Source organism: Neofelis nebulosa, chromosome 18 (assembly GCF_028018385.1).
Source record: "Neofelis nebulosa isolate mNeoNeb1 chromosome 18, mNeoNeb1.pri, whole genome shotgun sequence".
NCBI classification, from domain to species: Eukaryota; Metazoa; Chordata; class Mammalia; order Carnivora; family Felidae; genus Neofelis; species Neofelis nebulosa.
The window spans coordinates 45,581,802-45,609,128 of NC_080799.1; the positions used below are offsets into that span (position 1 = coordinate 45,581,802).

At 44.9% G+C, this 27,327-nt stretch overlaps 1 protein-coding gene, 1 long non-coding RNA gene and 1 pseudogene across 2 annotated transcripts in view; 2 read left to right on the top strand and 1 right to left on the bottom strand.

Moving 5' to 3' along the window:
• The window catches only part of LOC131500675 (small nuclear ribonucleoprotein Sm D1-like), a 43,249-nt pseudogene extending 16,190 nt beyond the window's left edge, over nucleotides 1-27,059 (top strand).
• Nucleotides 1-27,327, top strand: part of IL9R (interleukin 9 receptor) — a 218,714-nt gene that overhangs the window by 66,589 nt on the left and 124,798 nt on the right. The window lies entirely within an intron of this gene.
• Nucleotides 1-27,327, bottom strand: part of LOC131500681 (uncharacterized) — a 49,104-nt gene that overhangs the window by 3,945 nt on the left and 17,832 nt on the right. The window lies entirely within an intron of this gene.

Consider the following 27,327-nt stretch of genomic DNA (forward strand, 5'->3'; position numbering starts at 1 on the left):
AACCAAAGAGGTGAAAAATCTATACTGAAATCTATAGAAAGATTATGAAAAAATTGAAGATGACAAACACACAAAAATGAAAAACATTCCATGCTCCTGGATAGCAAGAACAAATATTGTTAAAATGTCCATAGTACCCAAAGCAATCTACATATTCAATGCAATACCTCTCAAAATAACACCAGCATTCTTCACAGAGCTACAACAAACAATCCTCCAATTTGTATGGAACCAGAGAAGACCCTCAATAGCCAAAGCAATCTTGAAAAAGAAAACCAAAGTAGGAGGTATCACAATCCTGGATTTCAAGCTATATTACAAAGCTGTAATCATCAAGACAGTATGGTACTGGCACAAGAACAGACACTCAGATCAGTGGAACAGAATAGAAACACAGAATTGGACCCACAGATGTATGGCCAACTAATCTTTGACCAAAAGAAAGAATATCAATGGAATAAAGACAGTCTCCTCAGCAAGTGTGCTGGGAAAACTGGACTGTGATATGCAGAAGAATGAACCTGGACCACTTTCTCACACAAAAAGACACTCAAAACGGATGAAAGACCTAAATGTAAGATAGGAAGCCATCAAAATCCTCAAGGAGAAAGCAGGCAAAGCCTGTTAATGTTGGCTTCCACAACTTCTTACGCAACACATCTCCAGAGGCAAGGGAAACAAAAGCAAAAATGAATGATTAGGACCTCATCAAAATAAAAAGGCTTCCGCACAGAGAAGGAAACCATCAACAAAACTAAAAGGCAACCAACAGAATGGGAGAAGATATTTGCAAACGACATATGAGATAAAGGATTAGTATTCAAAATCTCTAAAGAACATACCAAACTCAACACCCCAAAAAAAGGTAATCCAGTGAAGAAATGGGCAAAGACATAAGCAAACACTCCTCCAAGGAAGACATCCAGATGGCCAACCGACACATGAAAAAATGCTCAACATCGCTCATCATCAGGGAAATACAAATTAAAACCACAATGAAACACCCCCTCACCCCTGTGAGAATGGCTAACATTAACAACTCAGGCAACAACATGTTGGCGAGGAAATGGAGAAAGAGGAACTCTTGAACTGCTGGTGGGAATGCAAACTGGTGCAGCCACTCTGGAAAACAGTAGGTAGGTTCCTCAAAAAATGAAAAAGAGGACTATCCTACAACCCAGCAGTTGCACTACTAGGTATTTATCCAAAGGATACAGATATGCTATTTCAAAGGGACACGTGAACCCCAAAGTTTATAGCAGTACTATCAACAATAGGTAAAGTATGGAAAAAGCCCTAATCTCCATCGATGGATGAATGGATAAAGATGTGGTATATATATATATATATATATATATATATATATATATATATATACGTGTGTGTGTGTGTATATATATATATATATATATATATATATTTAGCCATCAAAAAGAATAAAATTTGTCCTTTGAAACTATGTGGATGGAGAGCCTCCTGGGACCTAACCCTAAACGTCACCATAACCCTAACCATAAGCCTCACCCTACACCTAACCCTATCTAGCACACTAACACTAAACCAGATCCACAGCCCCGCATGTGCCCTCACTTCAGCCCTACATGGAATTCACAACACTGGTGTCACTTTGGCCTTGGCGACTTCCCTATGCCACACCCTGACCCTAGCTGAGTGTCTATCCCCATGGGGACCCAATTCCAAACTCTGACAACAGCATGCACACGGGTTCAAGAATTGGTGAATACTCGGCATGGAACGTGGAACATCACCATGTCATTTGAAAAGTGCGTTTGCAGCTGCACGACAGGATTCCTGAGGCCTATTCCAAGGGTGGCCCATATATCTCTCTGGCCTTGGATCCTAAGAACTGATACTGACCGGCAACCTCCCTATGTACTCCACTCAGCCCTTCAGGGAGGCAACTGCACTATTGTGGGTTCAGTGCTTGGAACCTCCTGGGACCTAACACTAACCTTAACCCTAACCATAACCATCAACTACACCTAACCCTATCTCTAACTGAACCCTATATTTGAACCCCACCCTCGCAAGGGCCCTCACTCAGCCCTCGAGGGAGATCACGAGACTGAAGTCGCTTTGGCCCTGTCGGTTTTGCTTGACTGAACCCTAAGCTTGGCTAAGGCTCTCTCCCCATGGGGACCCAATTCCAAAATCTAACAACAGCACCCACATGGGTTTGAAAGTCGGTGCAACAATACTCAGCATGGAATGTGGAACATCACCATGTCATTTCCAAAGTGCGACTGCAGCTGCACGAGAGGATTCCTGAGGCCTACCGGAAGAGTAACCCATACATTTGTCTGGCCTTGGAACCCAAAGACTAATCCTGACCAGCACCCTCCTTTGTGTCCTCCACTCAGCCCTTCGGGGAGACAATATCTCTACTGTGGGTTCAGTGCCTGGAGCCTCCTGGGACCTGACACTAACCCAAACTGTAACCCAACCGTAAACCTCAACCTACACCTAACCCTATCTCTAATTCGAACACTACACTTGACCCGCACCCTCGCATGGGCACTCAATTCATCCCTCCAGCAAGATCACGAGACTAGAGTCTCTGGTCATGGCGACATCCCTGGAGCGAACCCTAACCCTAGCTAAGGCTCTCACCCCATGGGGACCCAATACCAAAGTCTGTCAACACCACACGCCTGGACTCCAGAAGCTGTGTAGGAAAACTCGGCATAGAACCGGAAAATCACCATGTCTTTTCCAAAGCGTGACTGCAGCTGCATGAATGAGAGGATTCCTGAGGCCTACCCAAAGGGTGGCCCATACATCTGGTTGGCCTTGGAACCCAAATATTAAGACTGACGGGCACCCTCCCGTGTGTACTACACTCAGCTCTTCAGGTTAACACCTGCTCTGTTTGGGGTCAGTGCTTGAAGTCTCGTGGGACCTAACCCTAACAGTAACCCTAACCGTAAAATCACCCTACACTGAACCCTATCTATCTCATTAAGTCTACACCAGACCCACAGCTTCGCATGTGCTCTCACTTCAGCCCTCCATGGAATTCACAAGACGGGTGCCGCTAAGGCCCTGGTGACGTCTGTGATCCAAAACTAACCGTATCTAAGTCTCTCTCCCCATGGGGAACCAAACCCAAAGTTTGACAACAGCATGCACAAGCGTTCGAATATAGGTGCAGAATCACTTGGCATGGGAACCCAATTCCAAATTTGACAAGAGCAGGCACACTGGTTCGAGAATCGGTGCAGAAATACCCGGCATGGAACGTGGAACATCACGTTGTCATCACGTTGTCATTTCCAAAGTGCAAGTGCAGTTGCACGAGAGGATTCCTGAGGCCTATGGGAAGGGTGGCCCATACATGTGTCTGGCTTTGGGCCCAAAGACTAATCCTGACTGGTACCCTACCTTGTATACTCCAGTCAACCCTTCAGGGAGACATCTGCTTTGCTGTGGGGTCAATGCCTGGAGCCTCCTGGACGTAAACCTAACCCTAACCTTAATCCTAAACATAATGTTCACCCTACACCTAACCCAATCAATCTCACTAAGCTACACCAGACCCACAGCCGCGCACGTACCCTCACTTCAGCCCTCCAAAGAATTCACAACATTGATGTCGCTTTGGCCCTAGGGACATCCCTGGACTGAAACCAAACCCTGTCTGTGGCTCTGTCCCCATGGGGACCCAATTCCAAAGTCTGACAAGAGTACGCACGTGGTTTTGAGAATTGGTGCAGAAATACTCGGCATGGAACGTGGAAATTCACCATGTCATTTGCAAAGTGCGACTGCAGCTTCACAAGAGGATTCCAGAGGCTGACCCGAAGTTTGGCCCATATATTTGTCTGGCCTAGGAAGACAAAGACTAATCCTGACCGGCAACCTACTTAGTGTAGTCCATTCAGCCCTACGGGGAGACAACTGCTCTGCTGTGGGTTCAGTGCCTGGAGTCTCCTGGGCCCTAACCCAAACCCTAAACGTAACCCTAACCCTAACCCTCACCCTACACCTAACCCTAACCAGAACACTAACTCTACACGAGATCCACAGCTGCCCATGTGCCCTCACTTCAGCCCACCATGGAATTCACAACACTGGTGTCGCTTCATCCCTGGGAACTTCACTGGACCAAAGCCTAACCGTAGCTAAGACTCTCTCCCCATGGGGACCCATTTCGAAAGTCTGAAAACAGCATGCACACGGGTTCGAGAATCGGTGCAGAAATACTCGGCATGGAACGTGGAATATCACCATGTCATTTCCAAAGTGCGACTGCAGCTACACGAGACGAATGCTGAGGCCCACCTGAAGGGTGGCCCATACATTTGTCTAGCCTTGGAACCCAAAGACTAATTCTGACCAGCACCCTCCCTTGTATACTCCACTCAGGCCTTCGGGTAGACATCTGCTCTGGTGTGAGTTCAGAGGCTAGAGCCTCCTGGGACCTAACCCTAACCTGAACCTTAACCCTAACCATAACCCTCAACCGAAACCTAACCCTATCATGAACCCTAACCCTATACTTGACCCTCACCCTCACATAGGCCCTGAATTCAGCCCTCCAGGAAGATCATAAAACTGGAGTCCCTTCGGCCCTGGCGACGTCCCAGGACCGAACCCTAACCCTAGCTAAGGCTCTCTCCCCAGGGGAACCCAATTCCAAAGTCTGATAACAGCACGGACATGGTTTTGAGAATCGGTGCAGAAATACTCGGCATGGAAAATGGAACACCGCCATGTCATTTGCAAAGCGTGATTGCAGCTGCATGAGAGGATTCCTGATCCTAAAAAAATGTGGCCCATACATTTTTCTGGCCTTGGAACCCAAAGACTAATCCTGACCGGCACCCTCCCTTGTAAACTTCACTCAGCCCTTTGGGGAGACAGCTGCTCTGGTTTGAGTTCAGAACCTGGACCCTCCTGGGACCTAACCCTAAGCCCAATCATAACCCTAACCATAACTCTCACCCTACACTGAAACCTATGTAGCCCACTTGCTCTACACCAGACCCAAAACTGCACATGTTCCCTCACTTCAGCCCTCCATTTAATTCACAACACTGGTGTCGCTTCGGCCCTGGCGACTTCCCTGGAATGAACCCTAACCCTAGCTAAGGCGTTCTCCCCATGGGGACCCAATTCCAATGTCAGACAACAGCACACACAGGTTAGATAATCAATGCAGAAATACTTGGCACGGAATGTTGAACATCACCATGTCATTTGCAAAGCGTGACTGCAGCTGCACGAGAGGACTGCTGAGCCCTACCCTAAGGGTGGTCCATACATTTGTCTGGCCCATACATGTGTCTGGCCTTGGAACCCAAAGACTTATCCTGACTGACACCCTCCCTTGGGGACACCACCTCAGCCCTTCGTGGAGACAACAGCACTGTTGTGGTTTCAGTGCCTAGAGCCCCCTGGGACCTAAACCTAACTGTAACTGTAAACCTAACTATAACCCTCACCCTACACCTAACCCTATCTAGCACACGAATTCTAAACAAGATCTACAGCCGCCCATGGGCCCTCACTTCAGTCCTCCATGGAATTCAAAACACTGGTTTTGCTTCAGCCTTGGCGAATGCCCTGTACCGAAACCTGACCCTAGCTAAGTGTCTATCCCCATGGAGACCCAGTTCCAAAGTCTAACAACAGCACACAAACGGGTTCGAGAATCGGAGCAAAAATACTCGGCAAGGAACATGGAACATCGCCATGTCATTTGCAAAGCACGATTGCACCTGCACAACGGGATTCCTGAGGCCATTTCCAAGGATGGCCCATACATCTCTTTGGCCTTGGATCCTACAAAGTGATACTGACTGGCACCCTCCGTTGTGTACTCCACTCAGCCATTCAGGGAGAGAACTGCTCTGTGTGTGTTCAGTGCCTGGAGCTTCCTGGGACCCAAACCTGACCCTAACGGTACCCTAAGCATAACCCTCAACCTACACCTAGCCCTATCTCTAAACCTAACCCTACACTTGACACGCACCCTCGCATGGGTCTTCAATTCAGGCCTCGAATAAGATCACGAAATGAGTCGCTTCAGACCTGGTGACTTCCCTGGACTGAACCCTAACCCTATCTAAGACTCTCTCCCCAAGTGGAACAATACCAAAGTCGGACAACAGCATTCACACGGGTTTGAGAATCGGTGGAGAAATACTCAGCATGGAACGTGGAAATCACCATGGCATTTGCAAAGCACGACTGCAGCTGCATGAGATGAATACTGAGGCCTAAATGAACAGTGGCCCAACTTTTATCTAGCCATGGAACCCAAAGACTAACCCTGACCGGCACCCTTCCTTGTGTACTCCACTAAGCCCTTAGGGTAGACAACAACTCTGCTGTGAGGTCAGTGCCTGGAACCTGCTGGGACCTAAACCAAAACCTAACCCTAAACATAAACCTAACTATAAACCTCACGCTACATCTAAACCTATCTCCAACCCTAACCCTATACTTTACCTGCACCCTCTTATGGGCGCTCAATTCAGGCCTCGAGGAAGATCACAAAACTGGAGTCACTTCGTCCCTGGTGACCTTCGTGGACCGAACCCTAACCCTAGATAAGGCTCTCTCCCTCTGGGGACCAATTCCAAAGTCTAACAACAGCACACACACAGGTTTCAGAATCAGCGCATACTTGGAATGGAATGTGGAACATCATGTCATTTGAAAAGCACGACTGCAGCTGCATGAGAGGATTCCTGACTCCCACAAGAAGGGTGGCGCATCCATTGTTCTGGCCTTGGAACCCAAAGACTATTCCTGAACGGCACCCTCCCTTGTAAACTCCACTCACCACTTTGGGTAGACAACTGCTCTGGTGTTGTTCAGAGCCTGGAGACTCCTGGGACCTAACCCTAACCATAGCCGTAATGCTAACCGTAACACTTACCACACATCTAACCCTAACTAGAACACTAACTCTATAATAGACCTGCAGCCGCCCATGTACCCTCACTTCAGCCCTGCATGGAATTCAAAACACTGGTGTTGCTTCATCCCTGGCGACTTCCCTGGACCGAAGCCTAACCGTAGCTAAAGCTCTCTCCCCATGGGGACCCAATTCCAAAGTCTGACAACAGCACGCACACGAGTTTGAGAATCGGTGCAGAAATACTCGGCATGAAACGTGGCTCATCACCATTGGATTTGCAAAGAGCGACTGAAACTGCACGAGACGAATCCTGAGGCCTACCTGAAGGGTGGCCCATACATTTGTTTAGCCTTGGAACCCAAAGACTAACCGTGACCGGCACCCTCCCTTGTGTACTCCACTAAGCCCTTTGGGGAGACAACAAGTCTGCTGTGAGGTCAGTGCCTGGAACCTGCTGGTACCTAACCCTAACCCTAAACTTAAATGTAACCATAAACCTCACGCTACACCTAAACCTGTCTCTAACCCTAACCCTATACTTGTCCCGCATCCTCTCATGGGCCCTCAATTTAGACCTCGAGGAAGATCACGAAACTGGAGTCTCGTCAGCCCTGGGACTTCCCTGGACCAAACCCTAACCCTATCTAAATGTCTATCCCCATGGGGACCCCATTCCAAAGTCTGACAACAGCACGCACATGGGTTCGAGAATTGGTGCAGAAATATTCGGCATGGAATGTGGAAATTCACCATGTCATTTGAAAAGCGCCACAGCAGGTGCACCAGAGGATTCCTGAGGCCTCCCTGAAGGGTGGCCCATACATTTGTCTGGCCTTGGACAAAAAAGACTAATGCTGACTGGCACCCTTTCTTCTACACTGCACGCAGCCCTTCAGGGAGACAAATGCTCTGCTGTGGGTTAGGTGCCTGAAGTCTCCTGGTACCTATCCAAACCCTAAACGTAACCCTAACCATAACCTTCACCCTACACCGAACCCTATGTAGCACATTAATTCCACACCAGAGCCACAGCCACCCATGTACCCTCACTTCAGCCCTCCAAGGAATTCACAACACTGGTGTCACTTCATCCCTGGCGACTTCCCTGGACCAAACCCTAAACGTAGCTAAGACTCTCTGCCCATGGGGACCCAATTCCAAAGTCTGACACCAGCACGCACACGGGTTCGAGAATAGGTGCAGAAATACTCGGGATGAAACGTGGAACATCACCATTGCATTTGCAAAACGTGACTGAAACTGCACGAGACGAATCCGGAGGCCTACCTGAAGAAGGGTAGCCCATACATTTGTCTAGCCTTGGAACCCAAACACTAAACGTGACCAGCACCCTCCCTTGTGTACTCGACTAAGCCCTTTGGGGAGACAACTGCTCGGCTGTAGGGTCCGTGCCTGGAGCCTGCTGGGACCTAACCCTAACCCTAACCATAAACCTAATCATAAACCTCATGCTACATCTAAACCTATCGCTAACCCAAACCCTATGCTTGACTGGGACCCTCATATGGGCACTCAATACAGCCCTCAAGGAAGATCACGAAACTGGAGTTGCTTTGGCCCTGGTGACTTCCCTGGACCGAACTCTAACCCTAGGTAAGACTCTCTCCCCATTGGGACCCAATACCAATGTCTGACAACACTACATGCCTGGTGGCCAGAAGCGATGCAAGATCACTCAGCATAAAACCTGGAACATCACCATGTCGTTTTAAAGGCCCGGCTGCAGCTGCCCGAGAGGATTCCTCAGGCCTACCTGAACAGTAACCCAAAGAGTTGTCTGGCCTTGGAACACAAAGAATAATCCTGACCGGCAGCCTCCCTTGTGCCCTCCACTCAGGAGTTGGGGGAAAAAACTGCACTGCTATGGGTTCACCGCATGGAGTCTCCTGGGATGTAACCTTAACCCTAACTTACCCCTAAGCAGAACCCTCAACTGAAACCCAAACCCCATGTTAACTATAACTCTCCACTTGACTTGCACCATCAAATGGGCCCTCCCTTCAGCCTTCCGAGGGACATCATGAGACTGGAGTCTCTTGGGCCATGGCGACATCCCTGGACCGAACCCTAACCCTACTTAAGGTACTCTCCCCATGGGGACCCAATCCCAAAGTCTGACAACACCACACACCTGGGGTCATGAAGCGGTGCAGGATTACTCAGCATAGAACCTGGAACATCACCATGTTGTTTCCAAGGTGCATCTGCAGCTGCCTGAGAGAATTCCTGAGGCCTACCGGACCAGTGGACCATAGAGTTGTGTGGCATTGGAAAACATTAATCCTGAACAGAACCCTCCCTTGTACCCTCCCCTCAACCTTTCAGGGAGACAACTGCACTGCTGTGGGTTAAATGCCTGGAGCCTCCTGGGACCTAACCCTAACCCTAATCTTAATCCTAACTAGAACACTCCACTGAAACTTAACCCTATATGGAACCATAACCCTACATTTGACCCGCACCATCGCATGGACCCTCATTTCATACTTCGAGGGAGACAGGAGTCAGTTCAGCCCTGGCGACATCCCTGGACCGAACCCTATCCCTAGGTAAAGCTCTCTCCCCATGGGTCCCAATAACAAAGTCTGACAACACCACAGGCCTGGGGTCCAGAACAGGTGCAGGATCACTCGGCATAGAACCTGGAACATAACCATGTGTTTCCAAGGCCCATCTGCACCTGCCCTTGAGGATACCTAAGGCCTACAAAACCACTGGCCAATAGAGTTGTCTGGTCTGGGGATCCAACACTAATCCTGACCAGCACACTCCATTGTGCCCTCAACTCAAACCTTCGGGGAGACAACTGCACTCCTGTGATTTCAGCACCTAGAGCCTCCTGGGGCTTAACCGTAAACCTACCCTAACACTAAACAGAACCCTCAACCGAAGCCTAACCCCATCTCGAAAACTAACCCTACACTTGACCCGCACCTTTGAATGGTCCCACACTTCAGCCCACAAGGGAGATCATGAGACTGGAGTTGCTTCGGCCCTGGGGACATACCTGTAAGGAACCCTAATCCTAGTTAAAGATGTCTCCCCATGGGGACCCAATACCAAGGGTTGACAACACCACGCTCCTGGGGTCCTGAAAAGGTGCAGGATCACTCGGCATAGAACCTTGAACAACACCATGTCCTTTCCAAGGCCCAGCTGAAGCTGCACAAGAGGATTCCTGACCCTACCCGACAATTGCCCAGGGAAATGTCTTGCCTTGGAACCCAAAGGCTAATGGTGACCGGCACCCTACCTCGTTTGCTCCACTCAGCCCTTTGGAGAGACAACTACACTGCTGTGCGTTCAGTGCCTGGAGCCTCCTGGAACATAACCCTAACCCTAACCAGAACCCTCAACCAAACCCTAACACTATCTCGAAAACTATCCCTAAACTAGACCTGCACCGTCGCATGGGCCCTCACTTCAGACCTCGAGGGAGATCACGAGACTGTGTTCGCTCGGCCTTGGCGACATCCCTGGACCGAAACCTAAACCTAGCTAAGGTTCTCTCCCCATGGTGAACCAATACCAAAGTCTGACAACACTACACGCCTGGGGTCACGAAGAGGTGCAGGATCACTCGGCATAGAACCTGGAACTTCACCATGTTCTTTCCAAGGCCCGGCTTCAGCTGCCTGAGAGGGTCCTGAGGCCTGCCCGAAAATTGGCCCATAGATTTGTGTGCCTGGAAACCAAAGACTAATCCTGACCGACACCCTCATATTTGTCCTCCACTCAGCCCTTCAGGAAGACAACTACACTGCTGTGGGTTTAGCGCCTGGAGCCTCCTGGGACCTCACCCTAACACTAATACTAAACCTAACCCTAACCCTAACCCTAACCAGAATCCTCAACCGAATCGTAACCCTATCTCAAAACCTAATCCTAAACTAGGCCGGCACCATCACATGGGCCTTCACTTGAGGCCTCGAGGGATATCACGAGACTGAAATCGCAGTGGCCTTGGTGAGGTCCCTGGACCAAACCCTAATGCTAGATAAGGTTCTCTCCCCATGGTGAACCAATACCAAAGTCTGACAACACTACACGCCTGGGGTCACGAAGAGGTGCAGGATCACTCGGCATAGAACCTGGAACTTCACCATGTTCTTTCCAAGGCCTGGCTTCAGCTGCCTGAGAGGGTCCTGAGGCCTGCCCGAAAATTGGCCCATAGATTTGTGTGCCTGGAAACCAAAGACTAATCCTGACCGACACCCTCATATTTGTCCTCCATTCAGCCCTTCAGGAAGACAACTACACTGCTGTGGGTTTAGCGCCTGGAGCCTCCTGGGACCTCACCCTAACACTAATACTAACCTTAACCCTAACCATAACCATAACCCTAACCAGAATCCTCAACCGAATCGTAACCCTATCTCAAAACCTAATCCTAAACTAGGCCCGCACCATCACATGGGCCCTCACTTGAGGCCTCGAGGGATATCATGAGACTGAAGTCGCAGTGGCCTTGGTGAGGTCCCTGGACCAAACCCTAATGCTAGATAAGGTTCTCTCCCCATGGGGAACAAATACCAATGTCTGACACCACACCCCTTGCGGTCCAGTGCAGGATTACTCGGCATGAACCTGGAACATCACCATGTCGTTTCCAAGGCCTGGCTGCAGCTGCCCGAGAGGATTCCTGAGGCCTACCCGACCAGTGGCTCATATAGTTGGAACCCAAAAACTGATCCTGATTGGCACAATCCATGTACTCTCCACTCAGCCCTTCAGGGAGACAAATGCACTGCTGTGGGTTCAGCGTCTAGAGTCTCATGGGACCTAACACTAAACTTAACCCTAATCAGAACCCTCAACCAAACCCTAACACTATCTCAAAACTTAACCCTACACTTGACCCACAATGTCACATGGGCCCTCACTTAAGCCCTGAAGGGACATCACAAGCCTGGTGTCGCTTCAGCCATGGCGATGTCCCTGGACGGAACCCTAACCATAGCTAAGGCTCTCTTCCCAGGCAGACCCAATACCAAAGTCTGACAACCCCACACTCCTGGGGTCTAGAAGCGGTGCAAGATCACTCGGCATAAAACCTGGAACATCACCATATTGTTCCAATGCACGGCTGCAGATGCCCCAGAAGATTCCTGAGGCTGACCCGACCATGGACCATAGAGTTGTGTGGCCTTCAAACCCAAAGGGTAATCCTGACTGGCACCCTCCCTTGTACCCTCCACTCAGCCCTTTGGGGAGAAAACTGCACTGCTGAGGATTCAGGATCAGGAGCCTCTTGGGACTTAACCGTAACCCTACCCTAACCCTACACAGAACCCTCAACCGAAACCTAACCCCATCTCCAATCCTAACCCTACACTTGACCCGCACTTGATCGCATGGGCCCTCACTTCAGCCCTCGAGGGAGATCATGAGACTGGAGTCGCTTCGGCCCTGGCAACGTCCCTGGACCGAATCCTAACCCTAGCTAAGGCTCTCCCCCCACGGGGACCCAATACCAAAGTCTGACAACACCACATGCCTGGTGTCCTAAATCCATGCAGGACCACTCAGCAAAGAACCTGGAACATCACCATGTCATTTCCAAGGCCCTGCTGCAGCAGCCCAAGAGGATTACTGAGGCCTACCCAACCAGTGGCCCATAGAGTTGTGTGGCCTTGGAACCCAAAGACTGATCTTGACCGGCACCCTCCCTTGTGCCCTCCACTCAGCTCTTTGGGGAGACAAGTGCACTGCTGTGGGTTCAGCCCCTGGGCTCTCCTGGGACCTAACCCTAACCAGATCCCTCAACTGAACCCTAACCCTATCTCAAACCCTAACCCTACACTTGGTGTCCAGAAGAGGAGCAAGATTACTCAGCCTGGAACGTGGAATATCACCATGTAATATCCAAGGCCCAGATGTCCTTGCAGAAGGGGGCTGCCTGAGAGGCTTCCTGAGGCCTACCCAAAGGTTGGCCCATATATTTATCTGGCCTTGTAATCCAAAGACTATTGTCAACACTTTAGCACTTTATCTCATTTGGAAAAGACCTAGATGTCCAATGAATTCAATTTCAATTTTTCATTCTAGCAAAACTTTTACATTTCAGGTTACCATATACTTTGAAAGCTATCTTCACAATTATCCATGAAAATTTTGAGAAAGAATTAACCATCATTTTAAGTTACCTTTTTTTCTAACAAATTGCAACACAGATAACATGAGCATATTTGACCTTTATTAAACCTAGATAAAGTTTTCTATTTAATGCTCATAACTCTACTTTTAATTAAGCCAACAAACTTACGTTTATATACCTAATTAAGTTTCTCTTGCATCCACTTAAAAGACACTCAATTGTTCCCTATTGTCAGTTTTTACCTGGGACACTGGTGGGGAGATCTGAATTGGGTGGCCCAAGGGAATGCTCTTCACTCCCTGACATTAGAAGGTGGGAGGCGAAACCAATGGTGCCTGAGGTACTGAGGATGGTCTAGGAGCCAGTTATGCAGGCCTCATCGAAGGTGGTGCAGATACAGGAGGAGGGGGGGAAGGCAGAAGAGGCAAGATTCTGCCTAAAAGCCTGAGGCAGATAAAAGCCTAGAGGGCAGAGAGAGAGGTCTCCTGGTCCTCAAGTCTGTCAACTTGAACAGATGAGCAGATGTCAGGGTTTTTTCCACCAACAAGTGGAATTAGGCAGTCCGTGTAGGGCTAGAGAAGCCCGAGAACTTCCACCAATTAAAAGGAGTTTTGGCAGCGGCTTGGGAATATTCCTGAAAGCCTCCAATCTGAGGTAGACTAACTAGAGACAGTTGGCTCTAATCACCATAGTCATTGACCCAGGAAATGAATGAGCAAGAGGCCCCCACATACAGTTACAGTAACTGGAATCTATTAGGAAAAACAGTGAAAGAGTGTTAGAGTCCTCTTTACTAGGGATGGCCTGTGTCTTTTTCTTCCCCCACACCCTGGGATAGGTTTTGGAAAACTTCTATATATTGATCAGGGTTGTCTGCACCTTTGCTCAGGTCTTTTTATTTGCTTAGGATATTCCAACGAAAATGGAACATTCATGGGATCAAATTCACCATGAAGCATTTTAGTCAACAGATACATTGAATGTGTCTTCCTTTTGAGGGGAAGATTTTTCATCTCTGACAATCCTGGATAAGGAGGGCATGAGGGTCTCACAGGTGGCCTTTCCTGAGAAGAGCCCTCAGAGGGCAAGTCTGCAAGAACTTGCTTTTATCAGCCCCTTTATGGGCCAGAAGGTTGGCACCTAACTTACAACGCTTACATAAGGAAATTTTGACCATTTACCCTCCCTTCAACAATATAGATTGAACTTTAAGATAGTACTGACTGAATGCCTGCCTCAGGAGACCAGGAATCTCCATTCTCCAGAAGGTATTTCAGGCACCTCTTAGCATTGGCAGGTCCAATATCAAGTCCTGACCCAGATAAGACTCCCGAGGAATTCTGACACCGCCTTAAGCCATATTGGTCACCAGAGAACCACGGATTGGGATTCAGCACTCGCTTTAGCCGCCTCATCAGGTTGGAAACTTTCCACTGTCCATCTTAGTCACACACAGTCATAGAGTGACTCCAGCCTGTTGCCCGGTGCCCAGGGCCTTAGAGTTGCGGCTTCATTTCTTATTCATTATGGAACTACTCAGGCATCTCTGGGAGGTGATCAGGCTCCCCTTCTGACTCTTAGGGGCAGGTCTACCAAAACGAACCTGGGTTTTTACCAGTCTGACCACTCGCGCTCCCTGAGCTGATTCCTGGGCCTCACCAGGTTCTGTTGTGCATCTGGGGTCCTTGCCCCAGTGGGTCGGGAGGGGCTAGTCTCCTAAGAATCAAGTGGTCTGCTGGCACGAGGCGAGGTCACTTCTCCTGGTGATTCAAAGTTCATACCCCAGTGATAAAGGAGGTGGAAACACACCATCCCCGAGTCCCGCAAGCAAGCCCCCAAGAAATATAGCAGGATTCTTGCACAGAGACAGGACACTGAGGCTTTCTTTGTCCCGGAAGCAATTTTTTGCGTCGTGCTTGCCCAGACTCAGTGGGTTCATACTCGAAAAACTGAACCCCGAGTGCAGCGGAGTGTAGCCTTTTATGCAATTTCTAATTTTTGTCTCCCATATGTGCTGACATATATAGTCTGATTGGACCCAGTCCAAGTTACGTCAGAGCTATGCATATGTGTGTGGGAGTTCATGGGGCCATATTGCCTTCCTTTGTTCTGAGAAGTCTTCTACCACATTCCTTAGGGAGGGACTCTACCACATAGCTACCACCTATCTCATTACATCACTATTACAGTATCACATTATTATATAGTATATTACATATTATATTAATATCATAATAAGTATTCCTTATGCTCTGCTTTTTATTCCCATGACTTACTCCATTCACAAATGGAGACCTGTATCTCCTTCTCCCCTTCTTCCATTTTGGACCCCCCAGCCATCTGGCAACCATCATTTTATTCTTTGTATTTATAGTTCTGATTCTGCTTATTTTCTTGTTCATTATTTTAGATTCCATGTATGAGTAGAATCATATGGTATTTGTCTTTCTCAGCATGACTTATTTCACTCAGTATAATGCCCTGCAGGCCCTTCTATGTTGTCTCAGATGGCATGATCTCATGCTTTTTAAAGGTGTATATTCCATCATGTACGTATGCCATTTTCCCTTATCCTTTTGTCTACTAATGGGCACTAAGGTTGCTTCCATATCTTGGCTATTGTAAATAGTGCTGCAATAAACATAACGGTGTGTATCTTTTCTAGTTAGTGTTTTCCTTTTCCTTGAGTAAAGATCAAGTGGGGTACTATTGGGTCATGTGGTATATGTGTTATTAATTTTGCGTGTAAATACCATACTGTTTTCCCCAGTGGCTGTAACAACTTAAATTCCCAACAACAGTGCATGAGGTTCTCCTTTCTCCACATCCTCACCAACACTTGTTTTCTGTGTTCTTGATTTTAGGCATTCTAACAGGCTTGAGGTGGTATCAATACAGTTTTGATTTGCATTTCCCTGCTGATGAATGATATTGAGCATCTGATCTTTTCATGTGTCTGTTGGCCATCAGTATGACTTCTTTGGAAAAATGTCTTTTCAGGTCCTCTGTCCATTTTTTTTTTTTTAATTTTTTTTTCAACGTTTTTTATTTATTTTTGGGACAGAGAGAGACAGAGCATGAACGGGGGAGGGGCAGAGAGAGAGGGAGACACAGAATCGGAAACAGGCTCCAGGCTCCGAGCCATCAGCCCAGAGCCTGATGCAGGGCTCGAACTCACGGACCGCGAGATCGTAACCTGGCTGAAGTCGGACGCTTAACCGACTGCGCCACCCAGGCGCCCCTGGTCCTCTGTCCATTTCTTAATTGGATTGCTTTTGGTGTTGAATTGTAGGAGTTCTTTTTATATTTTATCTTATTTATTTATTTATTTATTTTTTAATATATGAAATTTACTGTCAAATTGGTTTCCATACAACACCCAGTGCTCATCCCAATATATTTTAGATATTAAATCCTATCACAATATCATTTGCAAATACATTCTCCCATTCAGTAGGTTGTGTTTTGTTTTGATGATGGTATCCTTTGTAGTGCAAAAGTTCTTTATGAGAGGTGAAAGACATGCATTCTGAAAACTGTAAAACACTGATGAAATCACAGATAACACAAATGGAATGATATTCCCTGCTCATGGATTGGAATAATGAGCATTGTTGGGACGTCCATATTACCCAAAGCAATCTACAGATTCAATGCAACCCCTATCAAAATAGCAAAAGGATTTTTGTGCAAAACTAGAATAATCCTAAAATACGTATGGGACCACAGAAAACCCCAAGTAGCCAAAGCAATAATGATAAAGAAGAAAGCTGGAGATAGCACAATCCAGATTTGAAGATATACTATAAAGCTGTAGTAATCAAAGCAGGATGGTACTAGGTCAAAAACAGACACATAGATCAATGGAACAGAATAGTGAACCCAGAAATAAACCCACAGGTAGATGGCCAATCTATGACTAAGGAGACAAGGATATACAATAGGGAAAAGACAGCCTTTTCAATACTTCTGCTGGGGAAACTAGACAGCTACATATAAAATAATTAAACTGGACTACTTTCTAACACCATACACAAAAATAAACTCAAAACTGATTAAAGACATAAATCCATACAAATCCTAGAAGAAAACACAGGCAGTCATTTCTCTGACATCAGTTACAGGAACAATTTTCTAGATACATCTCCTAAGGCAAAGGAATCAAAAGCAAAAATAAGCTATTGGGAACTCATCAAAGTAAACAGACCCCAAGTATTTTATGTGCATAAGACTAAAGCTAAATTTCAAGCCAGAGTTAGAGCATACCCTAAAGTGACTGAAGACCATGATACCTTTGCTGAACAATTTAACATATTCATTCCAACTTACCAACCTGGTTTCTCAGATTTTTATCAGCTGGCTCACATGCTTGTTGCTGAGGGCTAGGCCAAATATTGCATAAAACTCTCCCACTGGTAACATCCTGAACTAGATTTAGAGAAACAGAAACTTCTCAGGGTGGGGCCAAGATGGCAGAGTAGCATGGAAGGTCTCAGCTTCTCTCATCCTTGAAATGCAGCAAGATCAGCACCAAACCATTTTTGCAAACTTAGGAAACTGATCTGAGGATTAACACACCAATGTGCATTATTTGAGCCACAGGACTTGGCAGGTACGTGGTGCAGAGAGGTTATGTGGGGGAGAGAGAAGCCACGGATGGTAAGGAGCTGTTTTGGGGGAGAGAGGACAGAGAAACTGGGGGAGAGTGTGGTGCACTGGGAAAGAACAGGAAAAACACTCCCCTGAAAGCTGCTTGAGAGAAAGAGTGGAAACACCCATAAGGGACTGAACAAGAAATCTGTTCCCAAAACAGAAATCTGCTCCCCATTGATGGGGAGAAAGGAGAGGGTTTCAATACCATTAGGACTCTATAAACAGGGGAGCACAGAGTTGGAAATTCCAGAGCTCAATACCTGGCGGTGCTCTGGTGGGATGGGTGAATACCCAGTAGCAGAGAGTGAGGCCCGAGGGGTCTGTGGGCCACATGTGGAGAAGTGGTTCCCCTGCTTGGAGGGCATTTGGTAGAGGCCATACAGGCAAAGGTCCCAGCGGACCCTGGAGAGCAGCCATATTTCCTGGTATTAGAACAAAGATGCCAGAGTGGAGTGAAACCTGGTGCCAGCTATGTGTTGTAATTTGCCATAATCTCTGAACCTTTGCCACTACAAGGATCGCATGAACATTTTCTGGGGTAAGCTAGCATCCAGCCATTGCTCAGTGAGAACCTTCCCCAGATGGTCGGAGTGGGTCCAAGCAGCAGAGTTCTCAGAAGTGAGGGGTTTGGAAACACAACCCCATCTGAGATAAAATTCGATAGAGAAAGGTGCCACCTGGCAGGCTGACTGCTTGGACATGGACAGTGTAGAAGCGGGGAGTGGATGGAAGCCAGAGACAAAGGAGGAGTACCTGACTGCGGGTGGGTGAGAGCACAGGGTTCCTGTGCCAGAAACTAGGAAGCTGGGTGATGCCAGTTTCACCTGTCTCATGCATGTGCATGCACGTGCTCACATGCCACAACAATCCAGCCCAGTAAGCAAAGCAGCACCACCTAGTGGAAAATGGAGCCATTATATCAAGCCCAGCTCAACTGTGCCCTCTAAGCACATGCCCTAGAGGATGACCACAAATGTCTCTGCCTGCTTAGAGTATGGATTACAGAGTGCTTCATAGTTGGAGTTCTAGGGGAAACTGAATGTAACTTGATGCAGATTTCATTCTGTCTGCTGGTTCATGTGTTCGATTTTTTTCCCTTTTTCATCTTTCTTTTCTTTTTCTTGCATACAGAAAGGAAAAAAATATTTTTATTTTCCTTTTAAAAAATTAGTTTTACCATGTTTTTTAAAAATTTTTGGTAAATATTTTTATTCTACTTAATTTCTTCATTTAATTTTATTCTATTTTGTTGTATATATGTTTTAAGTTTTTAAACTTTTTCTTACTTTTTTAAATTTTTAATTTTTTTTCACTTATTTCCTTTATTCCTCTATTCTATCAAACTTCTTTCAACCACCAGACTGAAACACATGCAGGATATAGCTACCTTTACTTGATTTTTTTGTGTTTTTAATTTTTTAACTTAATTTTTATTTTATTAATGTTTTTACTTCCTCCAAAATGACAAAGTGAAGGAATTCAAACTAAAAGAAATAACAGGAAGAAATGGCAGCCAGGGGATTATTCAACAAAGATATGGTAAGATGTCTGAACTAGAATTTAGAACCACAATAATAAGAATACTAGCACAGGCTGAGAAAAGCATAGAATCCATTTCCCTTCCTGTGGAGATAAAGGAAGTAAAATCTAGTTAGGATGAAATTAAAACTATAACCGAGATGCAATCTTGAATGGATGCCATGGTGGAAAAAGTGGATAAAGCGGAATAGTGAATCAACATTACAGAAGACAAAATTATGGATAATAATTAAGCATGAAAAAATAGGGAAACAAAGGCAAAAGAGCATAATGCAAGAAGTAGAGAAATCAGTCTTAAAAAAAGAAAAAAAAGGGATAACATCTGAATCATAGGAGTCCCAGAAGATGAAAAGAGAGAAAAAGGGGCAGAAGGTTTATGTGAGCAAATGGTAGGGGAAACTTTTCTATCTGGGACGGACACAGACCTCACCATCCAAGGCAGAAAAGAGTGGCTGAATATATTCACCATGCTGAATCAGAAAAATATGCAGCCAAGAATTCTTTCTCCAGCAAGGCTGTCATTCAAGATAAGGGAGAAATAAAGGGTTTTCCAGACAAACAAAAACTAAAGGAGTTTGTGACCACTAAACCAGCCTTGCAAGAAATGTTAAGGGGGCTCTCTGAGGGGAGAAAAGATGAAACAGAAAGACCAAAAGCAACAAAGACTAGAAAGGACCAGAGACAACCACCAGAAACTCCAAGTCTACAGGCAAAACAATGCAATAAATGTATATCTTTCACTACTCACTCTAAATGTCAATGGACTAAATGCTCCAATCAAAAGACGTAGGGTATGAGAACAAGTAAGAAAATAAAATCTCTGTATAAGCTGTTTACAAGAGACCCATTTTAGACCTAAAGGCACCTTCAGATTGAAAGTAAGGGGATTGAGAACACCTTCAGATAGAAAGTAAGGGGATCTATCATGCTGATGGTCGCCAAAAGAAACAGCAAGTAGCCATACTGATATCAGACAAACTAGATTTTAAAATAAAGACTGTGCAAAGAGATGAAGAAGGGCATTATATCATAATTAAGAGGACTACCCACCAAGAAGAACTAACAAATGTAAACATTTAAACCCCCAACATGAGAGCACCCAAATATATAAATCAATTAATCACAAACACAAAGACACCTTTTGATAATAATACCATAATAGTAGGGGACTTCAACTCCCCAGTTACAACAATGGACAGATCATCTAAGTAGAAAATCAACAAGCAAACAATGGCTTTGAATGACACACTGGACCAGATGGACTTAACAGACATATTCAGAACATTTCTTCCTAAAGGAGAAGAATACACATTCTTCTTCAGTGTACATGGAACATTCTCCAGAATGGATTACTTTACTGGGTCACAAATCAACCCTCAACAAGTATAAAAGGATCAAGATCATACCATGCATAGTTTCAGATCACAATGTTATGAATCTCAAAATCAACCATAAGATAAAAGTTGGAAACCCCACAAAAACTTTGAGAGTAAAGAACATCCTACTAAAGAATGAATGGGCTAACCAAGAAATTAAGGAGGAAATTAAAACGTACACGGAAGCCAATGAAAATGATAATACAACAGCCTGAAACCTCTGGGATGCAGCAAAGACAGTCATAAGAGGGAAGTATATAGAAATCCAGGCCTTCCTAAAGAAGGAAGGTCTCAAATACACAATCTAACCTTACACATTAAAGAGTTGGAGAAAGAACAGAAAAAAAAGCCCAAAACAGGTAGAAGAAGGGAAAAAATAAAGATTTGAGCAGAAACCAATGATACCAAAGTCAAGAAAACAGAACCGATCAGTAAAACCAGGAGCTGGTTCCTTGAAAGAAGGAACAAAATTTATAAAAACCTAGCCAGATTGATGACAACAAAAAAAGGAAAGGACCCAAATAAATACAGTTAAGAATGAAAGAGAAGAGATCACAACACTGCAGAAATAAAAAAACAATCTTAAGAGAATATGATGAGTAATTATATGCCATTTAATTGGGAAATCTAGAAGAAATGGAGAAATTCCCAGAAACATATAAGCTACCAAAAGTGAAACAGGAAGAAATAGAACATTTGAATAGACCCATCACCAGTAAAGAAAGTGGATTATTAATCAAAAATCTCCCAAAACCAAGAGTCCAGGGCTGCCGGATGGCTTATCAGGGGAACTCTACCAAACATTTAAAGAAGAGTTAACACCTAATCTTCTTTTATAAAGAAGAGTTAACACCTAAGCTTTCCCAAAAAATAGAAATGGAGGACAAGCTACCAAACTCATTCTCTGAGGCCAGCATTACCTTGATTCCAAAACCAGACAAAGACCCCACTTAAAAGAACTACAGACCAATTTCCCTGATTAACATGGATGCAAAAATTGTCAACAAGATACTAGCCAAGCAGATCCAACAATACATTAAAAGAATTATTCACAACGACAAAGTGGGATTTATGCCTGGGATGCAAGGCTGGTTCAATATCTGGAAATCAACCTATATGATACATAACATTAATAAAAGAAAGAAAAAGAACCACTTGATCCTCTCAATAGATGCAGAGAATGAATCTGACAAAATACAGCATCCTCTCTTGATAAAAACCCTCAAGAAAGGCATAGAAGGATCATACCTCAAGATCATAAAAGCTAGATACAAAAGACCCACTTCTAATATCACACTCAATGCGGAAAAACTGAGACCTTTCCCCTTAAGGTCAGGAACCTGACAAGGATGTCCATGGTCACCACTCTTATTCAGCGTAGTGTTGGAAATCCTAGCCTCAGCAATCAGACAACACAAAGAAATAAAAGGCAGCCAAATCGACAAGGAGGAAGTCAAAATTTCAGTCTTTGCAGTTGATAAGATATTCTTCGTGGAAAATCCAAAAGATTCCCCCAGAAACACTGCTAGAACTGATCCATGAATTCAGCAAAGTCGCAGAATATAAAATCAATGCACAGAAATCGGTTGGATTCCTATACACCAATAAAGAAGCAGCAGAAAGAGAATCAAGAAATTGATTCCATTTACAATTGCACCAAAAACCATAAAATATCTAGGGATAAACCTAACCACAGGGGTGAAAAATCCATACACTGAAAACTATAGAAAGCTTATGAAAGAAATTGGAGAAGACACCAAAAAATGGAAAAATATTCCATGCTCACGGATTGGAAGAACAAATATTGTTAAAGTGTTGACACTACCCAAAGAAATCTACATATTCAATGTGATCCCTATCAAAATAACTCCAGCATTCTTCATAGAACTACAACAAAATCCCTAAAATTTATATGGAACCAGAAAAGACCCCAAATAGCTGAAGCAATCCTGACAAAGAAAGGAGAATGGAGGTACCACAAGTCCGGACCTAAGGATGTATCACAAAGCTGTAATCATCAACACAGTATGGTACTGGCACAAAAGCAGATACATAGATCAACGGAAACAAATAGAGAACCCAGAAATGGACACACAAACGTATGGCCAACTAATCTTTGACAAAGCAGGAAAGAAGATCCAATGGAAAAAAGTCTCTCCAGCAAATGGTGCTGGGAAAACTGGAGAGTGACATGCAAAGGATGAAACTGGACCACTTCCTTACACCATCCACAAAAGCAAACTCAGAACGGATGGAAGACCTAAACGTAACGCAGGAAGCCATCACAATCCTAGAGGAGAAAGCTGGCAAAAACCTCTTTGACCTTGGCCTCAGCAACTACTAACTTGACATGTCTCTGGAGGCAAGGGAAATAAAAGCAAAAATGAACTATTGGGACCTCAACAAGATAAAGAGCTTAACCGACTGAGCCACCCAGATGCCCCTCCACTGAACAATTTTAACGGCTTTTCCTAAGCCTGAAGGTTGAAAGAAAGTTCAGTCTTATACCAAAAAAGCCTCATGAATCTGTTCACGATTATCACCTTTGACTCTAAATTGTCTTTAATTAACTCTGCTCCTCCTTTAGATCTATGTTTATTAATGTGCTAGTCTGGGACCTTTCCCTTTTAGTTAAAAGGACCAAGAATAGAATGGGAAACTATGTCCACTCCAGGTTTAATTAACCTGGAAAATCACTTTGCTCAGACCCAAGATGAGTCATCTAGTGGAAAGACTGTTAAATTTTCAATGCTCAACTCCAGCAAATAAAGACCCCCAGAAACTAGAAGTCTAGTTCCTGCTGTGACCACAAGAACTAGGACATTGAAAAAAGATGGTTATAAATTTAAGAGCTTCAAGGCCCTGCAGCCCTCTTTCCAACCTTTTCAATGTCCTCCCAATTCCCAAAGATGGGATCCCAAGGAACCACGGAGCCCTTCCCAAGCCTCCATCTTAATCTCTTTGGAGAAACTACTCTCCCGATTGGGAATGAATGTATCTCTGTCTTTACTGAAGCTGCAACTAACCCGAGTGCTATAAAGCAGCCTTAGCCTCGGGGTACAAAAACAGCTCAATTAGGGGGGATCTATTAGATTTCAACACGTTCCTACCTCTGAACCTATTCCCTTTGATCAAGGCCCTTTGAGAGATATACACCCTATTCTCCTTAGTTCTTCGACCCGTATTGATTACCTGGACTGAGATTTCTTAGAAAAATACCATGCTGGAATTTCTTTTGCCCAAAAGGGAAAATAATTCTAGAATTTGACAACAGTAACCAAAATAGCAAAAAGGGATAACAGGATCCTTTGGCACCTTTTCTGTGCCGTGTCTGTGCTGGTACTATAGCTGAGTCTGGAGGTACTGATCATTTATTCCTATTGGATCAGCTCCCATCCTCGTTATGGGCAAAATCTTCAACTGATCTTGGCAGAATCCACCGTGTACCCCCCGTCAAGATTCAAATCGATCCTGCAAAACTTCTCCCTAGAATTAATCAATATCCTATAATTTAAGAAGGCCTTCAATGCATCAACACCATAATAGAATGTTACAAGGCTCATGGCCTCATAATCCCCTGCAGTAGTCCATATAACACCTCTATTATACCTGTGAGAAAACCCAAATGCTGAGGATATTATTTTGTCCAAGACCTCCGAGAAATAAATAGCACTGTAATCCCTCGACATCCCCTTCTTCCCAAACTTCACACTGTACCTACATTGACTCCCATTGAAAGCAAAGTTTTCAATGTACTTGACCTATGTGGTGTAGTTTTTAGCATTCCAGTTTATAAGGATAGCCGGTATCTTTTTGCCTTCACTTGCAGGAAATGAATGACAATACATCTGGACTGCAACCTCCCTGGGTTTCACAGAGTGCTTCATGTTTCCCACAAACCTTAAAGGCTGATTTGGATGATGGAAAGTGTTCTGCAGGCTCTACTTTGTTACAATGTGTAGATGATTTGTTTCTCTGCTTCCCTGCTCATGCCTCTTCACACGAAGACAGCACCCCCCTGGGAAAACTTTTTGTTTTACAACTTAAGCCCATAAAGTCTCCAAAGAAAAACTGCAGTTTACTCAAACTCAGGTTAGGTATTTAGCTCACCTGTTCTCAGAACAAGGCCCACATCTGGACCCAGGCAGACTGAAGGCATTCACAATCTCTCACAACCTAAAACTAAGAGCCAATTACAAGGCTTTCTTGGATGGCTGTCTACTCTCAAAAATGAATTCCAAACTTCTCTCTTAATGCTCAGCACCTAAATGCTCTACTGAAAAAATGAGAATGCTAATCCTACTATTCGGAAAGAGGGGGATGACACAGCCTCGTAAACATTATACCTTTAATTTATGTTCTGTGGGCCATTATGTATATAAGAGAGCCTGGTCCTTACCCACGACCGCTTTGCATGTCCTACCCTATGGACCATCCTTCATCACCAGTCATGAGCTATGACCCCACCCCCCACCTCCTCCATTTAGTAAGATGACCTGAAGTGGACGAGGGACTTGTAAAGCATATTCATCTTTTTCGGGAAAGACTTGGTGGGAATGTCGTAGAGATGGTTGTGAGGGCTTGGCAATTCAATTGCAAACCTGCCTGAGGACAGTGTAACATATCTCAAGCTTCTCAGGATGTATGTATAATGTGCTGTGTCATTTCCATGTAATGAGGTCAGCTGTAGGTTTCTCTTGTCAAAAAGAAAGAGGATTTTTACACAAAGACAGATGTATCGTGAGTAGTTGTGCACACTTTACAGACACAATGTTTTGAGTTCTGTGAAGGATGAGATGCACCCCTAAGTGTAGGTGCCTCAGGTGTCCTGTGTGAAACGGGGCACATGCATTATATGACACAGACCTTGTGTTCACCACAATGGAAGCACCAGTGAAGGAATGGGGGAAACTTGAATCACACAGGAATAGAAGGGAAGTTGAGGACAGTAAGCAGAGTTTGAGGAGGTGAAGAGGGGAGGGTCCTGGGGTCAGTGAGATGCAGTTGCAGGCCATTCCTGACCACAGCCTGAGCAGGGAGCATGAGTTCCACACGGAGCTGCTATGTGGGATCACTCTCAGTGCACAGTGCAGGGTTCATCTCCGAAATGTCATTTTTGTCAAAGTGCACCTAGGTGATCATCTAAAAAGGTTGTTGTCTCCCCGTGTTGTCTGAAGGTTCTGGATATTTATGGGTGAGAAAGTGCCCTGGATATATAGGAAATTTAGCTTGGTCTTAAGGAAATCCTTGTCTGCCTAAGTTCACATCCCTCAGTGAGACTAAAAGTGAAGACAGGATCTAGATCAGCTGAGAGCCTGCATTAGCCTTCAGCCTCGGTCAACCTACAATTCAGGGCTGGCCAGATGCCACCCCTGCTGGACCCCTGACATCACCCTGACTACAGCTTTGCATCTATCTCCTTAAACTTTTCTCACAATATCCCGAGGATTTACCTGTGTTTCTGCTGTCTCAGCCAGAATACCAATTCTCACTGGGACCTACACAGAGCCTGAGCTGTGTTATCTGTGAAACAGAGGTAATATTTGTTTCTAAGGGCATAATAAAAAGAAGACATTGAACACAGAATGCATCTGCAAAATGTCTGTGAAATGTCCACTCACCCTTCTCACAGTTTCAATTAAGATATCTCCACACAAATAATCATCAAAAACAGATGGTCACAGTCATACTCCTAGGCTTTTTGGACTTGGGTGGTCGCGTTTTGTGCGCTATCCGACTGAAAGAGTGCCGGCACCACTAGGATGAAGCTCGTAAGATTTTTGATGAAATTGAGTCATGAAACCGTAACCATTGAATTAAAGAATGGAACACAGGTCCATGGAACAATCACAGATGTAGATGTCAGCATGAATACACATCTTAAAGCAGTGAAAATTACTTTGAAGGATAGAGAACCAGTGTAACTGGAAACACGGAGTATTCGAGGAAATAACATTCGATATTTTATACTGCCAGACAGCTTACCTCTGGATACACTACTTGTGGATGTTGAACTGAAGGTGAAATCTAAGAAAAGGGAAGCTGTTGCAGGAAGAGGCCGAGGCCAAGGAAGAGGAAGAGGACGTGGTCGGGGTAGAGGAAGAGGGGGTCCTAGGTGATAATGTCTCTCAAGATTACTATTTCAAAGTGATACGTGATTTGGAATATTTTTTGTACAGGCTTTGTTTGTTTATGTCAGTTTTTTAATAAACATGAATGTAGGACACAGTTGTCTACTGACTGTCAAATTTTAATAGTTCATATAGATTCATGATATTTACATAGTAGGAGCTAAGCATTTCCACTAGGCAATCACAGACTGATTTCATTTTAGATCAGACTTAATTTTTGAACTAAAGTTTTTGTATGAATGTATGTAGAATATGTACCTATTTCACATGCACTGAATATGCATTTTATTGTTTTACTTTGACTCCATTCTGTAGAACCTGCCTACAAGTGAAATAATAAGTTCATTTTGGTACTTCAGGAAAAAAAAACAGATGGTCACGGAAGTTCATTAAACTAAGACTGTTAACACCTCAGCCAAGGGATTGGGAATCGCCATTTTAAACAATAAGACAAAGACATGCTTTTTCTATTAAAATTCAGGCCCTACCAGGCAAAGAAAGAAAACGATAATTACAAGAATGTGTATATCAGAGTTCTACATCTGAGATCTGAAGACAATCATATTCCATTACATATAGGCTCGCAGGTGCATCCACACTCTAAAGTGTTCATCTGAGGCC